The sequence below is a fragment of the Amphiprion ocellaris genome, chromosome 15 (genome assembly GCF_022539595.1).
Source record: "Amphiprion ocellaris isolate individual 3 ecotype Okinawa chromosome 15, ASM2253959v1, whole genome shotgun sequence".
Lineage (NCBI taxonomy): Eukaryota > Metazoa > Chordata > Actinopteri > Pomacentridae > Amphiprion > Amphiprion ocellaris.
The window spans coordinates 30,668,452-30,686,442 of NC_072780.1; the positions used below are offsets into that span (position 1 = coordinate 30,668,452).

At 36.1% G+C, this 17,991-nt stretch overlaps 1 long non-coding RNA gene across 1 annotated transcript; it reads right to left on the reverse strand.

The window, feature by feature from the left end:
* Positions 1–18: 18 nt before the first annotated feature.
* Positions 19–3,362, reverse strand: LOC129350591 (uncharacterized). Its single transcript, XR_008604038.1, has 3 exons — positions 3,161–3,362; positions 2,159–2,259; positions 19–407 (listed from the first exon to the last, which is right to left on the reverse strand). It is a non-coding gene; the product is annotated as an uncharacterized LOC129350591 (long non-coding RNA).
* Between the last annotated feature and the right edge of the window lie 14,629 nt (positions 3,363–17,991).

The following is a 17,991-nucleotide window of genomic DNA, read 5'->3' on the forward strand; positions in this document are numbered from 1 at the left end:
TCCAACACCATCACAGTTTTCATCTGGTTGTTTTGCTCCAACATTCTGTGAAGTTCAGTTTTTACCTGAATCAATACAGAGATTCTATTTCCAACCAAGACTGGAATAAAAATTAGAATGTTATGAGGTTATTAATGCAACTAAATACTTTCAGATGGAAGGATTTACTTCTAAGTTCTAATTCAAGTTTCAGTTGGAGCACATTGCATTCACAAAGAAAAACATCGAAACCTTCATAGCAACATTTAATAAACCTAAAGCTTCCCTGTTGGCTCATTGGTGGAGTTTGTTACTGAGCATCTGAACCTTAAATCCAGTGAGACGACCATCTTCAGTCGAGGCCAGTCAGAGAACTTCAAGACCTTCCATCAGCTGGACCAGATGTGGCATCATCTCCCTCTGAACATCTGGATGACAGGAGAAAAGACAGAAATCAAACACAGATCACAGAAACACAATTTATTCACTTTCATCATTTTATAAAAGTAGCATGAACTTTATTAAAACTTGACAACATCAGTAATGAAAGTAAATGTTTTTATCTCGTGTTGAAGCTAAATTTAAAGTCAATTTTAATGACAGTTTATCCTGAGAGGAGTGAGAATGGAGCTTTTCTTTCCTTTTTAGAATATTCCCTCAAAATATTCTGTTTATTATTGGCTTTAGAAGCATTTTTCTATACTTATTTATTTTTAGATACCCCAGACTGATACACTTTGCTGATTTGCAGATAATTTCATGTACAATGACAATAAAGATCTTCTATTATAACATATTTTGCTAAAACAAGAACTGAAACCTTCTCAACCATCTCTCAGTCTGCAAAATTCCAACTGTGACAAAGAATTATCTGATGTAGTTATTATTATAATCTTTATTGAACCAGCCCTGGAATTAATAAAAATCTGTATATGGATATGATTTTCTCTGATGGAACCACTATGGAAGCTGTAGTAATTATTAACTATCCTTTGAAGGGAAAGATTGGGTCTTCTTCAGGTGGATAAAAAAAATGCTCTCCCTTAAAAAAAAAAAAAACTGCATCCAATAAAGTAAATCTCTTCTGCACTGCACACATACTACACTTTTGTATAACTCTGGATGTCAGAGTAAAGGCAGACAGATCCACCAATCAGCCACAACATTCTGACCACTGACAGCTGAAGAGAACAACATCCATCATCTTGTTCTAATGCAACGTTCTGCTGGGAAACCTTGATGTTCATGTGGATGTTTGACATGTACCACCACCTAAACACTGCAGGACAAACAACCCCCTAGTCTCCATGGCAACAGCAGTCCTTGATGCCAGCTGCCTCCCTCAGCAGGACAAATTAAAACTTCTCAGGAGTGGTCTGAGGAACACGACAGAGCTAAGCTGTTCACCTGGGTTCCACACTCTCTACATCCAGATCTGATGGAGCATCTGTGGGATGGTCCAGGATCAGCCTGGTCTAGGTAGGATCCACCCTGCAACCCACAGGATCCACAGAATCCACAGGATCCCCAGAGGTTCTGATGAACCACTGGGTCAGAGGAGTTTTAGCAGCATAAAGGGACCAACACAGTATTAGTCAGGTGGTCAGAATGTTAGACTGTTATATTGTCATGCTGATTATATGATCAGTAAATGCTACCATCAATTATAACGTCCACATTGATCAGGAAAAACAAACTATCAGTTCATTCAGAAACTGTGGGGTTAAACCTAAAAACACAGACCTCAACAGCAGTTATATAATAATGTATACACATCAGGAAAAGAAAAACTTTGATAGATATTTCATTTGTATAAGTACTTCTATACATATAGATTCCTCTTTCTAAGTTTGATCAAATCACGATAACTCTGTGTCCTGTTGTACGATGTTTTCCCAACAGATGGCATTACCCTCATGAATGGAGCATCAACAAGTGACGTCTACAACACAACAGAAATGTCTGGAAGCCAGTGGCCACCACTTTGAGCACCTCTTGTAATTGTAGAGGCCAAAGATAACATTTATTAATCTCCTGATGTCTGAATACATTTGGTATTGAAATATTTATGCAAGTTTTTCTTTTCCTGATGTGTGTAAACATTATTTTGGCTGACTCTGTATAATGGGTTTCTGACAGGTCACCAGGCAACATCTTTTTAAAATAATGACAAACATACCTGCATTCTACAGGAGTGATTTTCCTCATGTGCAGGTAAAGATGTGTGAGGAGCTTAGAGATGACAGGAGCAGGAGTCATCCTCACTAATTCAGCTTCCACCTAGAAACAGAAAGACCACAAACAAACACACTGATAGACTCTCAAACGTTCAACCTCACAGCCGCAAAATATCTGTTTAGGAAGTGTTGTGTTTCTAAATTCTGCTGAAAGCATTGACAGACATTCTCTTACAAGGTTGTGTAAAAAGCAGCCTGTCCTCTGAGCGACTGAGAAATTTTCCTGAACAAAGTTTCTACGTGTAAATCAGCTCAACAAAAACTAAATCCTCAGTCAGAGATAACAGGTATCGCAAATTATAACAACTTTCTTTGTTAACTCAGACTTTCTGCTTCAACCTCACATAAAAAGGGGAGTTTAACTCATCAGGTGACTGAAAATCAACAGCTTGTGCAGTTCTAGATCCAAAAGTAGGATGTTTCAACTCATGTTTTACTACAAATACATGCAATAATAAATAAATACAATGGCTGGTTGTTAGTTTATTCACTATTAATGTCACTTTATATACTGGATTGAACTTGAGCAGTAGAAGAGAGAAGGAATTTAATGAAATTATGGAGATTCAGAGATGTAATGTTGCACAATGATAAGTTAAGCGCAGTTTAATTCAAACCAGCTGAATGTTAAACTTTAGCGCAGCTGAACGGATTTCAGTTAACCTTAAAGTAAAATAACTTTTTTAAAAGCTAAAATACACAGCAGAGAAATACAAGTTGAGAAGTTTCTTCTAATAATGAGGACATCTGCAGCAGCAACTAACACAGGTGTTCAGCGGTAAGTTAGCCACCTGTGTTAAGTAGCCCGCTAGCTAACTTAGCCGCTAAGCTAGCTAACGCGTCCGGACCAACTGCTCAAACACGACAAAACACAACTCTTCACAAGTCGCTGACTTAACGTACAACAAAACAACGGTACAGGTTAGAAGTATTTATCTTCTTACCGTGTTTTACTCCAAAAACAAGGTCAACAGCAGCCAGAGATGCTACCAGACGTGCTAACCATAGATATATATAGCAGACTAGATCCGCTAGCGCGCTGTCTTCTATAGTATCTATGGTCTGACCAATCACTGCTCTCTGGCTCTCAGTCAGTCTGACCAATCACTGCTCTCTGGCTCCGCCCTCTGAGAATCTTGCTGTCGTTTGGCTCCACACTTGCTGATGACCACTTCCGGTCTCAGAAAATGAAAAAAACTGACCTTTTTTCATTTCTGTCTCTTACTGATTTTATTTTTTTTGTTATTCTAAATATAAAATGAAAATCAAAGCATTTTTAAAATTTCGTACATCCCTTTTTGATCATGAAAAGGAAAAATGCCTTGTATTTCAATTTTATTTTTTGTATTTTAAAACGAAAATCAAATAACCACTCGTTTTTTGTTTTTCAATACCGGTTTCAGAACGGAAAATCCAGCTGCCAGATAAATACACGGACCCTTTGCATATTTGATATTATGTCAACATCTGGTAAAAGAATTTCCTTCAGGAGTAAAAAAGTTTTTTTCTTGTCTTATCTTGTTTTAGCTGAGCATATTTTAATTTAGCATAGCTTAATTTGGCTTAACTTATTTTATCTTATCTTAGTTCAGTTTATCTTATTTTAGCTTAGCTCAATTAAACTTACCTTATTTTAGCTTGTCTTAATTCAGCTTATCTTATTTTAAGCTGTTCTTATCTAATTTTAGCTTATCTTAGCTTAATTCGGCTTAACTTATTTTAGTTTATCTAAAATCAGCTTATCTTATTTTAGCTTACCTTAATTTATCTTATCTTTTTATGTGAGGGTCTGAGTCACCTCTGTCATCATGGTTACGCATCATCAGCATCATCCTCGTGTTTTGGTGCCTCAAGCGAAGTCGTTAATTACAGAGTCGGTTCCAGACGACGTTAATGAATCATTTAAGGTGAATGTGAAGCAAAACTGTTCTCAGGACAAATATTTCAGCTCAGCATCGACTCGCTAATGATTTAGCACCAACAGTAAACCCAGGATGTCTGGGCTAAAAACTAAAAACCACATTCAGACCAACTTTGGAGCTTGTTGGTTCTCTCTGCCTCCCGCCTCTGGAACTCCCAGCTGACATCAGAAACATCGACATGCTGGACATTTTCAAATCCCAACTGAAAACCCGCCTGTTCAACAAACAAGCCTGCCATTCCTCTTCTTCTGTTGCTTTAAAATTGCTAAATCTCCTTCTTTTAAATTTTGTGTTAATTTGAATGTGTTTTAACTTTGTTTGTTTTATACGGTGTCCGTGGTTGTTCTGGAAGGCACCTATAAATAAAATGTATTGTTATTATTATTATTATTATTATTATTATTATTATTATTATTATTATTGATAATAATAATAATAATAATAATAATAATAATAATAATAATAATAATAATAATAATAATAATAATAATAATAATAATAATAATAATAAATAATGCAATTAATACACAGTTCTTTGTTTTTAAAAATGCTTATAATAAAAACCAGTTGCAAACATTTGGAAGTAAAAATCAGAAGCAGCTCTGGTGTTTGTTTACTTAAATATATATCTTTTACAGTTAACATGCAAATTAGGATTTTTCTGTAATGTTACCGGGTATCTTTTGTAATTTAACAAACTGGGAATATCTGTACAATTATAGTTTGAAAAATTGTTAACCATTTTCAGTTCTTGAAATAAATATTTTTTCTTTAAAATATCGGTAAATATCTATAAAATAATCATATTTTTTTGCTTGCCAAACAACCAATGTCATGCTAAAATACAAGAAGCAAACAAACAAATAAAAACAGGATAATTTATAAGATAAATTTCTAAAATAAATAGAAATAGACATAAAATGCTAAAATATTAAAATCACAAAGATAAAACAGTGTCCTTGGATGTTCTGAAAGGTGCCAAAAAATAAAGTGTGTGAGTGTGTGTTTATGTGTGTGTTTATGTGTGTGTTTATGTGTGTTTATGTGTGTGTTTATGTGTGTTTATGTGTGTTTATGTGTGTGTTTATGTGTGTGTCTATGTGTGTCTTTATGTGTGTGTCTATGTGTGTGTTTATGTGTGTGTTTATGTGTGTTTATGTGTGTGTTTGTGTGTGTTTATGTGTGTTTATGTGTGTGTTTGTGTGTGTTTATGTGTGTTTATGTGTGTGTATGTGTGTTTATGTGTGTGACTGTGTGTGTTTATGTGTGTGTGTATGTGTGTGTCTATGTGTGTGTTTATGTGTGTGTTTGTGTGTGTTTATGTGTGTTTATGTGTGTGTCTATGTGTGTGTTTATGTGTGTGTCTATGTGTTTATGTGTGTGTTTATGTGTGTGTCTATGTGTGTGTTTATGTGTGTCTATGTGTGTGTTTGTGTGTTTGTGTGTGTTTATGTGTGTGTTTATGTGTGACTATATGTGTGTTTATGTGTGTGTTTATGTGTGTTTATGTGTGACTATGTGTGTGTTTATGTGTGTTTATGTGTGTGTTTGTGTGTGTTTATGTGTGACTATGTGTGTGTTTATGTGTGTTTATGTGTGACTATATGTGTGTTTATGTGTGTGTTTATGTGTGTTTATGTGTGTGTCGAGCCTCTCCATGCCACCAGCTTAACCCTCTGAATTCTCCACATTCCAGCTCAGAGTCGGCACAAGTCCCGCCGGCGGCCCATTTAAGGTGATTGACGTTATTTGCTACCATTAGGCTGGACTCTGTAATTGACCTGTGACCCGCTGAAACAGCTTTAAAGCCCAGCGGCTAATCTCCCTGGGAAAAGACCCAAGTCCAGTCTCGGGGCCCTAAAAGCAATCAACACCTAAAGGTGAAGGAGGGGAGCTGAGGTCGCCACTGTGATCCACCTTTATCAGGAAAGCAAGACCCGGATCCACCGTTCAACGTTTTTATGGGTTAAAGTGCTGTAATGATGACCTGGAGCAGGTCAGGGCCTTCATGGAACTTTTCTAGTCTGCTTGGAAGATACATGAACAGTATTCCTGATATGTACACTGTTACCTTTGTACTGTAGACACTGCATGTGGACTTTCGTGGGTGAAATTTACTCCATACAGACCTATGAAGCTGCAGACTGTATCAAAAAAAATTTCAAAAGAAATCATGACTTCTTGACCATCAGGAATCTAAAGGGACTTTGGATCTGTTTAAAATTCATGAGGTCTTCACCTTACCATGCTAAGTGCTACGAGAACTGGCGCTATAAAGAAAAATGAAATGAAATTGAACGTCTGTTAGATGATGCTGGTATCTTCTGTTGGTAAAAATGATCCTTTCATTTTCTATAATTGTTCTGACCAACCACCTACCAACAGGCTGGTATGAGCCTTGAAAGTTTACCCAAAAATGCCCCTAAACCTTTCCAGAAATGACCCCAAATGTGATCATAACGATTCAAAACATATTCAAAAGGTCTTGAAACTTCTCCAAAAAGTGTGTCTTCTGTCCAAAAGTAATAAATAAAGACTTTAAAATTGTCCAAAATGATTCAAACCCTGTCCAAAATGACAAAAGCTTCCCTAAAATGACTTGAAACCCACGAAAAGGAATCTAGAAGAGGATCCTGGTATCTTCTGTTGGTAAAAATTGATCCTTCCATTGTCTATGATAGTTCTGACCAACCACCTATCACACAGGTTGATATGAGCCTTGAAAGTTTACCCAAAAATGCTCCTAAACCTTTCCATAAATGACCCCAAATGTGTCCAAAACAATTCAAAACATGTCCTAAAAGTCTTGAAACTTCTCCAAAAAAGTGTTTTCTGTCCAAAAGTGTCTAAAATTAATGAAATTCTTTCAAAATGATTTTAAAATTGTCCAAAATGATTCAAACCTATCCAAGATGACTGAGCTTTGGCAGAATGTCTTGACACCCAAGGAAAGGAATCTAGAAGATGATTGTGGTATCTTTTGTGCATAAAAAGGATCCTTTCATTGTCTATAATTGTTTTGACTAACTAAAATGGTCTACAAAGACAAAAACTTCTCTAAAGTGACTCAGAATTTGGCCAAAATTATCCAAAACTTGTCCAAACTGACTGAATTTTTGGCCAAAGTAACCACAAATTTGTCCAAAATAATCAAAAACTTCCCTAAAATGACTCAAGTGAAGAGAAGTCTTCAAGAAAATAAACATATTGGAAAATTATTTTAAGTTTTCCCTCAACCAAAATTGTCCCAAATCACCCAATTCTTGTATAAAAAGACAAAATTTCTCTAAAGTAACTCAAAATTTGTCCAGAATGACTCAAAACCAGAAAAATAATCATAACTAGAAGATGATCCTGGTATCTTCTGTGTGTAAAATGCTCCTTTCATTGTCTATAATTGTTCTGACCAACCACCTACCAACATGCTGATAAGAGCCTTGAAAGTTTACCCAGAATGCACCTAAACCTTTCCAAAAATTACCTCAAATGTGTTTAAAATGATTCAAAACGTGTCCAAAAGGTCTCAAAAAATGTGTCTTCTGTCCAAAAAGTGTCTAAAATGAATGAAAATTCTTCCAAATTTACTTTAAAATTGTCCAAAACTATTCAAACCCTGTCCAGAATGACTTGAAACCCACGAAAAGGAATCTAGAAGATGGTTCTGGTAAATTTTGGACAGGAGACACATTTTTACAGTTTTCTCTGGTGAATTATCAGAAAATAGAAACACATCCAGGGAACCGATGATTGTTTTTATGACTGTCATAGACATTAAACTGCTGCAGTTTTACTGTTCAAACTATGATACATCCCATAATATTGATGCTCAAAGTTGGTTATAGAGAAAATGAACAAAAACTGTTCAGAATGTGATGCCTGGAGTGGATGAAATTGTTTTGTGTTGCATTATTTTGTGGTAATTTTTAATCACTTTTGTTCATTTTGGGTCCAATTTTGGTTGTTTTGCATCAAATTTTCATTGTTTTGCACCAAATTTATGTTATTTTCCATCATATTTTGGTCATTTTGTGTAATACTTTTGTTGTTTTGTATCAACTTGTGGTCATTTTGTGGCACATTTTGTGTCACATTTTGGTAGTTTTGCATCTTTTTGTCTTCATTTTGCATCACTTTTGGTCATTTTTCACCAAATTTTGGTTGGTTTGTGTCGAATTTATGTCCTTTTCTGTTACATTCTGATCATTTTGTGCAACATTTTAATTGTTTTGCATCATTTTGTGATCACTTTGTGTAACATTTTGGTAGTTTTGCACGTTTTTGTGTTAATTTCCATCACTTTTGGTCATTTTATGCCAAATTTGGGTCCCTTTGCATCAGATTTTGGTTGTTTTCTGTCCCATTTTGATCATTTTGTCTCTCATTGTCATTGTTTTGCTTCTTTTTGTGTTCATTTTGCATCACTTACACTACTGTTCAAACCATGATACATCCCATAATATTGATGCTCAAAGCTGGCTATAGTAAAAATTCACAAAACCAGTTTTAGTGTTTAGATTGTGAAACCTGGATGGAAGTAAAACTGATAAAGTTTATAATAGAACTCAAATGTGTTTTTCAGCCCTGAAAGTTTCATGTTTTTATTTTCTCTTCCTCTTAACAAGTAACTTCTGGTACAAGAACATTCTCACTAATCTGGTGTTTTAGGATCCCTGAAGCAAGATTTTTGCTTAAATTAAACATTTTTTGAGTAAAAATCAAACTCTGTTTCAGTCTTGAGTTTTTCCCATCAACTCTACCTCCACTTTTACTGCTTCTTTGTTTTCGCTGCTGCATTTTTTTCTTTCTGCGGAGATAAAACGCAGCTCCAGCAGTTTACACAAAGTACAATGCTCCTCTATTACATCCATGACATGTAAAATATTTCCTCTTGAAGTTACCACACGTTTCCTCAAACCGCTCGCAGGCCCTAATTGGAAACAGGCAGCTGGTGTAGCCACAGTAGCCTGAAATATGCTGAAATCCTCTTGATTTTGGCTCCTTTTTACAATCAAACCTTTCTGATTGCGGGGATCTGAGAGTTTTCATGGAGTGTTTGTGTTTCCTGCCTGGGAAAGTGGCCTCGCCGCTGCTCGCCGTGGACGTTTGCAGCCAGTAGATGCCTGGATTTATGGCTCTGGGAGTGTGTGTGGTACAGCAGCGGGGCTTTTCCGTCCTGTCGATGGAAAACATTAGTGTCGCGGCCCTCAGAAAGCCCCCCGCCGCCCCCTCGGCCTCCTTCCCCGCTTGTTTAATTCAGTCCATCAACACTTCCTCCTCCAGCCTGTTAGTGTCACACCGCATTTCCTCCGCCGCCTCAACCGGACCGGCTCGATGCAACCCGCCCGGTGTTGGGTTTCGCTCAGACGGCAAAAGGGCTTCAAAGTCAATAACTGCTTTTTTGATTTTTATTGACCCAAAGACTTGCAGCCTCCTCACCCGCCTACTCCATCCATCCCAACGCCAAGTCCTGCATTTCTTTAAGGGGAATAAATTACAGTAAAGAGGCCGATTGTGGCTCTGAAAGTTGCTGTTGTGTTGCTGATTTCACCTGCAACTCATTTAACGAGGTGTTCGGAAACATCCAGAACCAGAAGATCCATGAAAGCCTGATTTCTGCACAGAAATGAGGAAGATTTGTACGTTAAAACTCATAACAAACTCACTCTACATTCTATAAGTCATTCATTATATTTAGAAACTTGACCTCACCTTCTTGTGTCATTTGCACACATTTGATATTGTGTTTTTTTCTATATTATGTTTTCTATATTTCTGACAGATTATATTTTTATTTTTTATTTTATTCAATTTTTATTTTATTTATTTTATTTTATTTTATTATATTTATTTATTTTATATTAATATGTTATATTTGTTATTTTATTTATTTATTTTATAATTTTTAAATTTTATTTAATTTTATTTTACCTTCACTTTACACTCTAATATTCTGTGTTGTCTTATTGTTTACCCCGGTAACAACTTAATTTCCTTAATAAAATGATCTCAGTCTAATTGATTAATATTGACGCTCAAAGCTACTTATAGAGAAAATGAACAAAAAACAGATTTATTCTTTAGATTATGACACTTGGAGTGGATAAAATAGTTTTTTGGGGGTTTTTTTTGCATAATTTTGTGGTCATTTTGCATCACATTGAATCAATTCATGTCACATTTTGATCAGTTTGTGTGACATTTTGATTGTTTTGCATCTTTTTGTGTTCATTTTTGCATCACTTTAACTGCTGTTCAAACTTTGATAACTCCCATAATATTAATGCTTAAAGTTGATTATAGAATAAATGAACAAAAATAACATTTAGTCTTCAGATTATGACACCTGGATGGATGTAAAACGGATCTGATTGCCGATTTAAACAGAATTCAAATGTGTTTTCCAGCCCTGAATATTTCATGCGTCTATCTGCTGCACTGATGAAGGTATGAGGCTCAGAAATGATGGAAAAAATTACTTTGAGGGCTTGTAATTGATTGAAGGTAAAACTTTTTATGGCTTTATTAAATACATTAATGTTAATGTAGATAAAAGATGAGCTGAATCTGAGGAGATCAGGTGGTGATTTTTCATGAACTGACCCCAAAATGAGCTGCAGAAAGAAGTTAACGCAGATGATAACAAGCTAATGATGACGTGTTTGCATTTTTTAAGAACTAAAATATGGCCAGAATATTTGATTTCTCTGTAACCAACTTTGAGGATCAATATTATGGGATGTATGACCAAAATGTTGACGCAAAATGACCAAAGTTTGATGCAACATAAGCAAAACTTGATGCAAAATAAGCAAAACTGATGCAAGATCAACACAAAAAACATGCAAAACGTGAGCCAAAATGACCAAAATATGACAGAAAACAACCAAATTTTGAGGCAAATTTCAAGAAATTTTGATGTAAAATGACCACAAAAATATGCAAGACAACCAAAATGTGAGATAAAGTGACCAAAATGTGAGAGAAAGTGATTCAGTGTGACACAAAATGACCACAAATTATTGTGGAACAACCAAAATATGACACAAAATGACCAAAATGGATGCAAAATAAACTCAAAAAGATGCAAAACAACCAACATGTTACACAGAATGGCCAAAATGTGACAGAAAACAACTGAAATTTCACAAAAAAACCTACCAAATTTTGACACAAAACAAACAAAATTTGATACAAAATGAACACAAAAAGAAGCAAAACAACCAAAATGTGAGATAAAATGACCAAAATGTGACAGAAAACAACCAAATTTGGATGCAAAATAAACACAAAAAATGCAAAACAACTGAAAATGTCACACAAACCTACCAAAATTTGAGCGAAAACAATTCAGTGTGACACAAAATGATTACAAAATGACCACAAAAAAATTGGATGCAAAACGGCCAAACTTGATGCAAAATGAACACAAAAAGATACAAAACAACCAACATGTTATACAGAATGGCCAAAATGTGAAAGAAAACAACCAAAATTTGATGCAAAACAAACAAAACTGTATACAAACTGACCAAATTTTGATGCAAAATGAATACAAAAAGATGCGAAACAACTCAAATGTGAGAGACAATGAGCAAAATGTGACAGAAAACAACCCAAATCTGATGCAAAACGAACAAATTTTGATGCAAAATGAACACAAAAAGATGCAAAACAACTAAAATGTGAGAGAAAATGATTCAATGTGACACAAAATGACCACAAAATTTTGTGGAAACAAAATATGACACAAAACGACCAAAATTTGATGCAAAATGACCAAATTATAACCAAACTATATAATTCTGCCCATAATTCAGCTCTTAACAAATGGAGTCAAATCTTCGGGCCATGAAACAGTCGACCTCTGCAGATTTTGAAAGGAGTAAACTTTGTGGGAAGGTGGAGAAAGAGCAGCCGGTCTGCAGGTAATCAGCCACCCAGCGACCGTCTGTGATCTCCAGGTAAATCCACTCTCTAATGGCTCGCCTTGTGTCCCGTGTCATTTCCTTTTGATGTGATCAGCCCGGCGACGATCAGCGATGTGGCTGCGTGTAGTAAAGAGCTCTCAGCAGGCACTTTTAATTACCGGGGGGAGGACGGGTTGGTCTGGTTCTCATTTCCAGCTGCAGACTGACTGTAAAACAACACTGCCAGCGCTGTCACCCAAAACCAAAGCCGCTCGCGCACAAAAGCAGCCGAGGCCCTGATTATCATCCACGTGAGCGACAGTTGCTCTGTTTCTGCTTAGCTCACCTCCCCTTCCTTTAAGTATCTTTCTGCACACATAAAAACCCGTGTCAAGTGCACACGCTACATGCTCTATCTCACGTCAAATCAGAGCCAGGTGCTGCAGCAGAGAGCTCGCATCGGGGAGATATTGCAAACATGTGCGAGCTCCGCGTGTCCTCATCATTCAGATCCCAGTGTGACAGTAAAAGAGGGGAACACCGGCTAAAAAAGAAACTCCGCCGGTTTGTTCTGCTGCCAGAAGGCCCGAGTGAGGGAGCTGAGAGACATGCATGTTTCCACCGCTGATTCATCCACTCCTACCGCAACCGTACAGCCAGTCTTCACCCTGAGATTTAATGATTTACATGATGGGAGTCACTTTTTGTCCCCGAAACGGAGCCGAGTCCTTACTGAAAGCAGCTTTCCACTGCAGGAAAAATCCCATAATCTACCCTTTTCTTTCCTTTCAGTAGGATGCAACTTTAGGACCCTGGAGAGGGTACTTCTATCTTTCTGAAAAGGCCTGAAAATGGTTCAGCATTGGAGATTCTTCTAGTCAGAACGTGCACAAAAGATTTCAGATCGCCCTAAAACAGCTCACAAGCTCCAGACCAGATGAATGTGACCATGTAGACGGAGTTATGTCCACAAATCAAGAGTGATCCATCACTTGAAAAGACACTGCTCTGATTTATTCACTCCTACCAGAACCTAAAATCAATCAATCTTCACCCTGAGATTTAATGATGTACATGATAGCGATCACAAAATGGAGGCAAGTCGCCACAATAACCAGTTTTCCACTTCAGGAACTCGAACCAAACTCTAGCAATGAACTTATAATCGACCCTTTTAGACTTTTTGTTCTCGGTGTGGTGCAGGATGCAACTCAACAGCTAGAAATCAACAACAAATAGTCATTGGACATGACTCCACTTCTACAAACACCTAATAGTTCAGAGAAGACGGCAAAATCTCCACTCCTGTCCTTTCAAAATTTAACAGTGTCCCTAAAAAGGTTCTTGACAGAGTCTTCACCCTATAATTCAATGATTTACATGATGGGAAATTGTTTTTTGTCCCTGAAATCGAGGTGGGCTGGTGGTGAGAAATATTTATAGGAACAGTCCTGTAACTGTCCCTTTCACTCTTTGTGTTTCTATTGTGCTGAATGTATGTTTGGAGGAGAGAAGGTGAGGCCAAGAACCCCAAGATCACCAAACCTACCATCAAGCATGGTGGTGGCAGTATCATGCTCTGGGCCTTTCTAGAAGAGCTTTTGGACTGGTCCAGACTGTATGTTGGACTGGTCTTGGACTTTCTTGGAACTGGTTTATATTTGGTTTCAGTTTTGATTCTCCTGGTTTTGGATAGGATTTAAAGTTGTTTCAGAATTTATTTTACTCTGGATCTGGTCCTGGATGCGGACTGGTTTCAGACAGTCTTAGACTTTTTTCGGAAGTAGTTTAGGTTTGGTTTGGGTCCCGATATTGTACTGGTTTTTGTATTTTTTAGGACTGATTTCAGACTGTTTCTAAAACTGACTTCTGTTTTGATTTTGGACTGGTTTTAGACTGTATTCTGACTGGTTCTGAACATTCTTTGGACTGGTTTAGGTTTGGTTCTGGTCCTGGTTTTAGACTTTTTAGGACTGGTTTTAGACTGTCTTGGTTGGGTGTTTTTTTTCAACCCCAAGAACACCAAACCTACCAATCAGGCATGGTGGTGGCAGCATCATGCTCTGTGGAACTGGAGCTTCACACAAAGTAAATGGAATCATGAAAAAGGAGGATTACCTCCACATTCTTCAGGAAAACCTAAAACCATCAGCAGAATGTTGATCTTGGAGACAGTTGGACGTTTCAATGAGACAATGAACCCAAACACACAACAGAAGTGGTAAAAAAAAAAGTGGTTAAATTGGGGTAGAATGAAGGTTTTAAAGTGAGCTTTACACTTTTGCTGAAATTAAAATACCAGTTTGAGGGAACAAAGTCTAATTTCAAACTGATAGAATCCAGAAAAGCAGACTGACGTGAACAAACCAGAAAGCTGAACAAGACTTTTTGACTCTGTGTTGCTTCTATTCCCCTCAAACGCTTCCTTTCTTTCAGTTTTTTGTGTTTTATCTGTCATCTTTCTTGTTCTTTTGATTCTTTGCTCTCTGACACTCCCTCTTCTACATTATCTTTTTCTTTTATCGCCCTCTTTTTATCTCCAGATCTCTTGATTTTCTCCTCATTCCTCCCTCGGCTGATCCTCCCTCCCCGTTGGCTCCGGTCCTGTTGCCCTTCAGGTGCATCCCAGAGATGAAGGACTTTCTGCTATCAGGCCTTTTCCAGTCTCTATAAAACTTAACCAGAATGAGGTGTTGTGGATAATGTGAGTCTTTAAATGGTTGAAAAATGTGGCTCCGCGCCGGCTGCCCTCTCATGAAACCTTCAACCGGAGGCCACAAAGTGTTGGAGAGCAGAAGGATCCAGTCTGAGATCTTGTTCAAAGTATGGAAACCCGACGTCCAGAGAGCTGCAGCAGATCTGAGGTTTCACAGGAGGAAGAGTGGAAGTCTGTGTTGTTTAACAAGTGGAATCTAATTCCTCTCTTTGAACTCGGAGGGAATAAAGTTCAGACATCACTGCACGAACACAGGGGGAGAAGATAAATCTGATGATCAGGTTTAGTTTGGGTCGACGAGATGCAGACGAACCAAAGATCAGAGCAGCTTTTATTAGTAGAAAAAATAGAAAATATGAGCTGCTCTGAGAGATTCGTCTCACGGAGTTCATAATTTATTCAAAATGAGCCTGATGTTATCTTCAGCCACACGGTAAAAAAAAGTGTTTATATAAAGGATGCCAGAAAAAATGCACTGAAAACAGTGGAATGCTGCAAAATATTTGAGAAATAATGATATCTTAAGTTGATTTAAATACAGTAAAGTGGTGGAATTTTATGGTCACATATTTAAAAAAAATTGCTATTTGTAAAGTTCTGCAAAACAGATGTTTGATGTGGACAATATTTACAATGTTGGCCTGTTTATGGTTAACACGTAAACTAATATTCTTTTGTGATTTCCTAAATATTATATGCGATTTCGCAGAACAGGGAAAATCTGTAAAATAACAGAAATTGTTCAAAAAATTTGTTTCAATTATTTAAAAAAATACTTTTTTGTACAGTGCAGAAAAAATACATAAAAACCAGTTGAATAGTGAAAAGTAAAAAATATTGTATAATCTGAAAAATAATTATTTTTTTAAATATCTGATTTACATAAATTAAAACTGTGTAAATTTACAATCAAATATTGCAGAAATACAGGTTTTTGATGTGAACAATATTTCCAGTTATGGTCTGAGCATTTATGGTTAATATGTAAATTAATATTCTTTTGTGAATTTACAAAATATTATCCCTGTCTCACAAAACAGGGAAAATCGGTAAAATAACAGAAATTATTCTTAAAAAAAAAAAAAAAATTACAGTTAAAATTGTTTTTCAAAGTAAGTTTTGTACAGCAGAGAAAAACTCATTTAAAAACCAGTTGATTACCATAAAAACAATATAAATTGACAATCACATGTTCACCATTTACAGAAATATATTTTTTTATGTTGATAATATTTACAGTTATGGTCTGTTTGTTTATGGTTAACACGTAAATTAATACTCCTTTGAGATTTCACAAAATATTCCTAAAACAGGTAAAATATGTAAAATAATAGAAATTATTCAGAAAAATTACAGTTAAAATAGTTTTTAAAAGTTTTTTTTACTGTGCAGAAAAAAAATACAGTAAAAACAGTTGAATACTGAAAAGTTTAAAGATTGCATAATCTGTAAAATAAAGATGTTTTTAACTGAATATCACAAATTAAAGCAGGATAAATTTACAATCAAATGTTCACCAAAACCTTCTCAATCAGTGAATTCCTCTTTCATTTGAAACTATCATGTTGCTGTTTGTGTCAGTTCCAGAGATTCACTTCATCCACATCCAGCTACAAGCAGCAGAAATAAACCAAAGACTCATTTAACCGACCAGAAAGTTAACAGAGCGAATGAGGAACATCATCAGCGAGGCAGAAACGCTGTTTAAATCACAAAAGAAATAAACTCTTTAAAGCAAACAGTCGTGGAACACTGAGGAGTTCTGACTGATTACAGCAGCAGGTGTCGGAGATCCTGCAGATTTAAAGCTTCTGCAGCTTCTAACTAATCAGACAAACATGTGCCAGCATGCAAACTGAAATCAAACCGTCCTAGAAACTGCTGCAGTGGAAAGAAACGTGAGGAAACTCCTACAGCTGATGCAGATTACAGACTGCAGGGACGATTCCAGGAAAATATTTCTGCTGTTTGTCAAGTTCTCAAATTTGGAAACACTCGAGGGGTTTTCCAGCATCACAGACCCATGACCGCTTGGACCACGTATTTTAAATTATTTCCCAACAGAAACATGGATTTTTTGGTGCATTCATCTGTGTTATTTTAGATTTGGTGCAGAGTTCTTTCATTGTTTTTTTTTGGGACTTTTTGAGAATTTCATGTTTTCAGACCTGAGAGTTGTGGTATTTTCACTGTCAGAAACCTAGGAATCCACTTTAAGTCTTCCATAGCTCCAGAAATAAAATTCCAACAGCCATTAAATCTGGTTTCCAATAGATATAAATGATTTAATGGCTCCAGTAGATGACACATGTTTAATTAGTGGTCCTTGAAAATGGAAAAAAAATGTGCGAAATTTCCAACTAAGGGTGGCATTAGAGGTCCAGAAAGTTCCTGTAAGTGTGTGTGTGTGTGCGTGTGTGTGTGTGTATGTGTGTATGTATGTATATGTATATACATATATATACACATATATGGATGGATGGATCCACATTTCCTAAGAAAAATCCAGCCTTTGGTCAATATTTCACCAACTTTTGAGGCTCTAACATCTGTAGAATCTGATGTTTTAGCAAATATGACAAGATAAAGTTCCAGTTTTTAAATGTTATGACTTAAAAATGGTTCAAAATTATTGAAATTTTGCCCAAAATGACTCAAAATGATCAGAAATTACTCCAAATGTATTTAAATTGTCCATATTAATACTAATGTATGAATATTGGTTCTTCAAATGGAATGGAAAAAGTACAACATTCTCAAACCACAGTGGTTTTCTGTCTCCATAAAGTTCCTGCAAGTGTATATTAATGGATGAATGGATCCATATTTTTACTAAAATACAGTCTTTGGTCAACATTTCACCTACTTTAAAGACTCTAAGATCAGTAGAATCTGATTTGAAAAGGTTCCAGTTTATTGCTAGTTTGCTGTCCAAAGCTACTGTTGTGTTGATGTTGTTGAATTTCAACATGAAGACAACATGAAAGCAGTTTGTAACTTTACACATCTAATACCATCATATCAACCTCTATGAACACCAGTTTTTGTCTCCAACTAATGAGTCCACATCAACATTTAGTCTAAATATGTAAAAACTGGAATCTTGTCATATTTGCTAAAACATCAGATTCTACTGATGTTAGAGCCTGAAAAGTTGGAGAAATGTTGACCAACGACTGTATTTTAGTATAAATATGGATCCATCCATATATATACACTTACAGGAACTT